Genomic DNA, 7,776 nt, shown 5'->3' on the forward strand with positions numbered 1-7,776 from the left:
TTTTCCAACCTAAACGATTCTATGATTCTATACTAACTTCTCTCTCTTCAACATGAAGGAAGTTAAGGTTCAAGTTCAAGCTCGAACATCAGTGCTGACCTTGTACACATCTAAAGTATAACTAGGGTAAGAGCTACCACTGTTTTCTTTACTGAGAAAGCCACATTTCCTTCCCAGAATACCGTTAAGTAGGATTCCTACTTAATTATGAGTAACAAAACCTGTGTTTGTCAGGTTTGTCAAGAACTATAACTGTTAAGCTGTCATTTAACTTCTGTGGGTATAGTGTATTTTTCCCCCGAATATTCCATAATTACGATTATCCATTTTAATATTCTTGTCTTGAATAAGCTTGAAACACTTAATAGGAGTTTGGGGGAGTCTCAAGTTTGCACCTTAATTTGCAATTAGTTTGCTGTCAGGGGGCAAGTGAAGTCTTGATTCTTAACTCTGCCCCTGTGCCTGTGTTCCTGCACTACCTGCCTGCCGGTTGCCCTGGGCTCTTCTCTGCGACCTGCTCTCTCGCCCCATGAAGGCTGCTTTGACTTCAGCCAGAATCCCTCTGGGAGCACCAATGGTGCGCAGCCACCAGCGTACCACGACTCTGCTACAAGTCTCCGAGCTCTCTCTTGTACCATGGTTTCATGAATAGCCAACCAACGTAATTTATGTAGAAAAATATTTGTGTGTGTGCTTATATGTATATGCAGGTGTGTGTGTGTGTGTGTGTGACGTGCGTGTGTCTATATAAGTATAATGCATTTAACGACATACCTAGGCACACACAGAGTTATATCCAGCTATCCCTGGTTATATCCTAGGTGCTGCCTGAAGACCCTGACATATAAGAAATAGTTGTTTAAAAAATACAAAAAGCTCTGAAAGCAAGAGACTAGTTCTGTGTGTTTATTGTTATGCAGATGTATTCCATCACCATTTTGTCCGCAAATCCATTAGGCTATACCTTTCCCCCAGTAATGTTTATGCAATGCTCCAGATTTTAATTGATCAAGTAAGGTGACAGTCAGTCCGTGTACATTGATTGAATAGATACTACTTCCGAGAAATGTGACTCAGAATACTAAGTGCTGTTGGGGAGGTTTTCTGTGTTTTATCTGCTAAAGTGAGTCACTATGGAGTGAACTGCTGCTTTTTGCAGGCAGACCTTTAGACAAGAGACTGTGAAACATCAAGAAGCTCTGAAACATCAGCCTTGTTCTAGAAATCCATTTAAGTAAAAAGAAGCCAATCTACTCCAACCTACTCTGACATGAGATGCTAATCTAAGTCATCTTTTGTCTTGTTTTATTGGGGTTTACTCTCTGGCAGTGTTTTCCCAGAGTCGAGGAATGCTCTGGTGGTGTTAACATTCCCCATCAGAGGTTTCCATTGTACAAAACGCTTGTATCTTCTGTACAGGAGTGTTATAGATGACTGTGCTATTGCAGCTGTAGTCTTCATTGATACTGGCAATATACTATCTTCCTAATATCTTATTGAACACAGTTCAGGTTCATCATATACGGCAGCAGCCTGAAGAGAACAAAAATGTATAAGTCACAAGAAAACCTGCAGCAATTTATGAATTCAGCCTCAATTTTTAATCTAAAAGAAATATAAGCATTTTTGAAAGTAAGGAAATGCAATGCTAAAATACCTTGGAAACCCCATCTCTGCCCCTCTAGCAACAGCAATCCAATTTCCTTCCTCCTGGCAGAGATTCTCCAAGACGTATGTTCTTTGAGCTGACACAGTGTGTTGCCATTAGGAGAGGACTAAGGAGAGCTCGAAAAATAAAAACTGTATTCCATGGAGAGTGTCATTTCTTACTTCTATGGTTCTTTTCAAGTTTAATTAAAAAATCTGGGAAGAGTAACTGCAGCTTGGAGATGATGGCAACATTGGTGCATTGTGGAGAGTTCTCTTCTCTTTTTTTGACCAGGTGTACGTTATGAATTAAAGAAGCTCTTACTGAGGAAAGGTACATCAGTACATTGCCATGAAAAGTTTCAATGGGCTGGCATTTTCTGACAGCAAAATAAAAGCCTTCCTGAGAAAAAATATCCAGCTCCAGTGAGGGTATCTGTGCTATTGTCCTGGCACAGTAAGCATCGTCTGTAGCTTAGCTTTTGCCCTTTGATGTGTTGCTTTCAGAAAGGCTTAAGAAACCTTCCTGTAGATATTGCTGCTGTCTCCCACTAAGCCAGACCGCTGCACAGCATTACTTCTCTTCCTCAAAGTTAATGCTGAGGAAGTCAACAATCATATGAAAAAGTGATCTTAAGCTGGTTCTAAGAACCATTGTTTGCTAGGAAGGCAGCTGGAGGAGCGGCTCATGGTTTGCACCTCTGTGGTTGAATCAGAGAAACGCATTTCTTCCCTTTCCCCATCATCCCACACCATTAAATAATAATGCAGAAAAAAATTTGAAATGAACAGTTAGTTCTTTGATAGAAATGTGTGTCTTTAGTTTCCTTACTTAAATGCAGGGACTTTATTAGGTGGAAAAAATCAGCTTTCATTTATATGAATTTGCATGAATTAAATAGCTGCAAACATGAATCCTAAAGGCTCAAACATCAGAAGGCAATTAAAACTTGAGGCTTTGTACATACTTGAGAGAAAGAGCGGCTGTACAAAAATAACTTTGAGGAGGATACTTTCATGGCAGAGGAGCAGCTAACTCCTACATGCAGCGACACACACATGCAGCTTACTTTTTGTCAGCAATGGATTCAAGGGTCCCCAGGGGTCCTGTGTGAATACTGTCACTCTGCAGTCACAGCTCCAGGCGCAAGAAAATCCACAGCAATGTGCACTTAATCCTTCAGAGGAGCCTGGGAAACCCAGAAGGACTGGACTATTCATTTCAGAAATCTTCTTACTAATCCATACCCACCCCACTGCAGGTTTCATAGAGAGCCTTTCACTGGGCAGGTGAGTTAATTCTCCTCGTCTCCTCCTCCTTTTCCTGCAGCACTGACCTCTGGGGAGTAAGGATCCAGGCAACCATCACCATTTCTCCTTCAGGCGGAGGTGGATGTGCCTGGGTGAGTATCTAGGCCACCTAACAATACAAAACTGCACTGTCCCAGCCCTTTTCCACACAGCTAGTTTCCAGGGTCCCTAAAATACTCCTTTTACAACACTGATTGCTTCAGGAAAAAACACAATAAGCACTTCAAGTTCCATGTCTGATTTAAGCATTCCTTGAACACTATTTAAATCAGGTGCAAAACAACATCATCTCCAACATCAGTGGCCATATCAATTAGTAAAAGAGGATATTTTAAGCAGAATTCTCTGTGGGAGGCTCCATTTTCCCATTAGAAACTTCCTTCTCCTTCTTGATTATTTGTCCATCATCACTGGTGTTTAATTCTTCTTATTTGCTGGGAATGTCATTAATATTATGCACCAGATATGTAATGAAGTGACTAAAAAGGGGTAAACTAGTTCGCAATCAGAAGCCAGAAGCATACCAGGCTGTGGACTAGCCTGTAAAAAGGAGCTCTGAGCATGAGACCAGAATCTCACAGCTATATATGTGAATGTATATGTCATACAACTGCCTCTTACTAGTTTATGTATTCTTTCTCTGAGCCTCAAGTAACGTTACTCCACTGGGAGGCTGTGAGTGCATCGTGTGGGCATAGACTAGGAAAAAAAATTAGGCCCAGCATGTTTCCATCTGAAGATGTGGAAAACTTTGATCATTCATTAGGCAAGAAAGAGCAATATTGGAATCTTTTTCCTTGTACTAAAAATAAATCAAAAGAGCGGAAATGAGTTCTGAAGCTTGCTCCTGGTCTAATCCTTCTGAGGGCTTCAATTTAGGCCAACATTTCGGCAACTGTATTTACCTAATTCTGTTAGGAGACTGTCCGTCCCTCAGGGCTTGAGAAGTCAGTCTGCTCCACACTGTGTTTTCTTTTTTTCTCTGTAAATTTTTTAGACTCAGGTTTGGACCTGAAAGCTTTTTCTGCATCTGTGTTGTGTACGTTTCAGAAGGTGGTTTTGTTAAATGCATCTTGCTGGAGTACCCAGATACTTGCAGCATTACAAAGAAGTGCTTGATGCTGTGAGAAATTTGTGGTAAAAGCAGATCCTGCTTACCCTTGGGCTTTCCACTTCGGTGTTATTGCATCTTTCCTCCCCTGCAAGAGAGAGCATGGAAATCCTGTGAATATCGCATGTGGGGCAATTGCTGGAGAAACCTGGAAATGCAAAGTATCCCTTTACTGTGACAACTTCTATAAGCCATAACATGACTGGCAAAAGATGTGAAAGACCATATTTCTAACTAAAGGCAAATATAAATCTTAATAGCTAAAAAGCATTTACAGACAGGAATAAAAATATAATGCATCTCTGATTTGCAATTTTCTCTTTAAGTTCTCCTAAATACACTATCTGTATAGACAAAGTGTATTGCATACATGTGGCCAGTGAAAACATACAAAACACGTTGGTGAAGTTCATTTTATTTTGTGATTCCCTGAGAGTTAACATGGATATAATCTTCAAAAATAGAACATAAGACATATATCAGTCAAAACTATAACAGTAGTTGGAATAATGTTGTTAAACCTGTGATTGAATCTTAATATAGAAGCACAAGTATTGTCATACTGCCTTCCGGATATCTCTGTCTCCCATACAGCTCTCACCCAGTAGACCGGCTCAGTAAAGAAGCAAGTGGAGGACTCTCAAGGGAGAATGCAAATATTGCTTTAATCAGTCATTACAGAATAACCAGCCTATCGGGAGGTAGCCACTCACTCAGAATAACCATATCACTGATGTTAGCTCTCCTGTTGTTAAATCCTGTTTTGTTGTGGTGAACAGATTTTAAATCCTTTTTCTGGTCACAGACAGAATGCTGATTTATCATCTGCAACAACGAATCCTCAGTGTAATCTCTGAGGCCATTTCTTCTCAAGCTGATTTCTCACACATTTCTTCCCTGCTCCTTTCCCTGCTGCTGGTGCATGCGGAGCGATGGGGAGGGCATGGGCAGGGTTTGACCCAGCAATGCCGAGCTCCGGGGCCTGCAGGTTCTCGGAGCACACAGGATAGGAGCTACCACAGACCTTCCACCTCAAGCAGCTGAAGTACGTAGCTACTTTTTAACTGGTGGTGCTAATTCAGACTGCCATTATCTCTAATTATTCCTGCCAGCACCACTCCGCATGCCGCTACCCACGTCACTGCTTACCCAGCTTTGCTGTAGTACATTTTTCCAAACTCTTCTCCATTTCCCGTATTTTAATGCAAATTTTGGGGGGATGAGTTAGCCGCAAACTTTACTGGACTTTACCCACAGTACTTAGTAAATAGATTATATATCATCCCTGTAGTCATGAATCTGTCGATCAGGCTCACCTTGTGCCATGCTGAAAACTGGTATTTATCCTGATTTTTTTTGTTTCATTAGCTGTGCAATTGTTTCTGAAAAAAAAAAAATAAAAATCTTAAGTAAGAGATTAATGAGGCATCGTTTTTCTCTGGCAAAGTTCTGGCAAGAATCCCATGATACCATGACTACTGAAGAGTTTCACTGTTTCACATTTTAAATTATTGATTGTTACAGCCAGTTATATACTAAAAATAATCCAGGGTGATGTATGTTCTTCCTGGTTATCCTTAGTTTTTAATAACAAGAGGAAAACACCTATAGCTTTCTGTTTCTCTCTCTTACAGCCATTGCATTTTAAATGCTGAATAAAGCAGACTGTGAGAAGCAGGGAATCCCAGCAGCATGCAGGTGTTTAAGCCAATAGCCCATTGCAACTGAGTAGTATGCAAAGGGAATCTATGAGAGCACATCTGGTGCAGAAGTTACAGATGATGATTCAGACCTTGGCAATGTAGGTTACACTAGTGGGCATAATACAAGGGTAGAAAGGAACCAGCACAATGCCATAGATTTACACTAGCCCTACTAGGTACAGAATTAGGTAGCCGAAATTTGATCTTAGGCTATATAAAATGAGTTGGCTACACTTGATTAAAAACATGGCAAGATTACAAAATGGGACTTTTTAATCAATCAGTTTGTTCTGCATTTATTGCTAGTTGAATGAAGCAAGCCTAAGCGGATACCCTACATGAAAAAGGCTTCGTTTTTTTGAAGGTTAAGTTCATTAAACCAAATTCTGACCTTTTAGAGTTTACACTGGCTGAGTCTTTCTGCTCCGGAGACCTCCAACCAAAATTGTCAGTCTACAGACCTCACTTTTCCGCAAACCACCTTTCCAACCATTAGAAGCCCCTCCTTGTTCTTAAGGTGATTGCTGCCATTCATCAAAATGCAAACAACTAAGTGGCGTCTATGAAGCAACAGCTCAAACAACATGGCTTCACTTCTAAAGAAAATACTTTGAAAAATAAATCCATTTCTTCAATCACAGATTTTCCAAGTCAGTGCATAAGTATGGTCGTAAGAACATCTGCATGCATTGATACACACACATATAACATATACAAATATATATATGTACACACATGCACACTTAAGCAGGTAAGACACTTTTTGGCTTGCTGTGGCAGTGGTACTGTGGCCCTCACCTGAATGCACCATTTTCCTTTAACTCCAGCCGAGATGAGTAGATTGGTGGCTGAATGGAGTCTTTTTTATAGCACTAGTCCATGGGGAAATTCTTCAACAAAAATGCTTTTCTGATCACATTTGCAATTCATATATGCTATGAACAGAGTTCTATTAATTGAACACTGGGAAAAAAATCCTAATTATTGCATATATTATTAATGACCTTCATGCCTCTGCAGTAAGAAAAACAGCAGCGCTCAGTACCAATGCACATTCTGAGAGTTTTCTCACTGCAGTTTCTGTACAACTGCTCTTCAAATGGTTATATTTTCCTAAGGATTTCTACATTTAGATGACAAATCAAGCTTCTCTAATTGCCAAATTGTATCTGCTCCTTCATCAAGAGACACCTCACAGAGCTTCTGAGTCAGAGTAACCAGGCAACCCTAAGCCTCTAGACTAGGAGGGGAAGAAAAATGTGTACTCCTACAGCAAGAAGAAAAATAATCATTTCAATCTCTATTCAAAAATTGTCATAACAGATATAATGTTTGCTGTGAATCAAACATTTAAACGGTGATGTAAATCCTCATGCTCCCAAGATGTCCCAGATAGAAGCTGGGGGCTTTCTTGACAGTGAAAGAAACCCAGTCTATTGGTGATGGGCAAACTGGAGCCCTGCAGAGAGCTGGCTGGGCAGCGCTGGGGCTCTGAGCTCACGCGTGATAATACCTTTTGATTCCTGTTAACTGTGTAAAGTCATACCAGGGAGATACCAAATGCCAATCTGTTGTTTTTTCCAGGGGAGAAATCCCCTGATGGTCTGGTCCAAGCCAAGCCTTTACAGTGCAAATTCCTGCAAATCGCAGTGATGGCCTTCCACCAAGGGCAGCTGCATGAGCTCAGCTGTGCTTTGAGTCTCTGAGGTTTATCCAATCACCTGCCAAAGACCATAAAATCATATTTATTACTGAAAAACAACCTTAGAATAACTATTTATATGCATACCTTGCACTATGAAGTACTTTGTGTGTTCTCAATAATCACATCTCCTCATAGGTCTCATGTTTGTCACATCCTGTCCTAGTACTATCTCTGTTCTCAGCTGAGTGGATAACATTCCCAACAACTGTGAGCTGCATTGTTCCAGAAACCCTTTTGTCCTTCCAGGCCAGACCAGACTGGGTTTCTTCTGCAGAGGAGTTGGAACACATCTGCTGTCA

General features: G+C 40.7%; 1 long non-coding RNA gene across 1 annotated transcript in view; it reads right to left on the reverse strand.

The window, feature by feature from the left end:
- Positions 1-898: 898 nt before the first annotated feature.
- Positions 899-7,776, reverse strand: part of LOC142361061 (uncharacterized) — a 29,593-nt gene continuing 22,715 nt past the window's right edge. Inside the window, exons 4-6 of the long non-coding RNA XR_012763594.1 lie at positions 5,386-5,451; positions 4,117-4,157; positions 899-1,533 (exon numbers count right to left, since the gene is read on the reverse strand). This is a non-coding gene — a long non-coding RNA (uncharacterized LOC142361061). The remainder of the gene's footprint in view (positions 1,534-4,116; positions 4,158-5,385; positions 5,452-7,776) is intronic.

This window comes from Opisthocomus hoazin, chromosome 4, assembly GCF_030867145.1.
Source record: "Opisthocomus hoazin isolate bOpiHoa1 chromosome 4, bOpiHoa1.hap1, whole genome shotgun sequence".
Lineage (NCBI taxonomy): Eukaryota > Metazoa > Chordata > Aves > Opisthocomiformes > Opisthocomidae > Opisthocomus > Opisthocomus hoazin.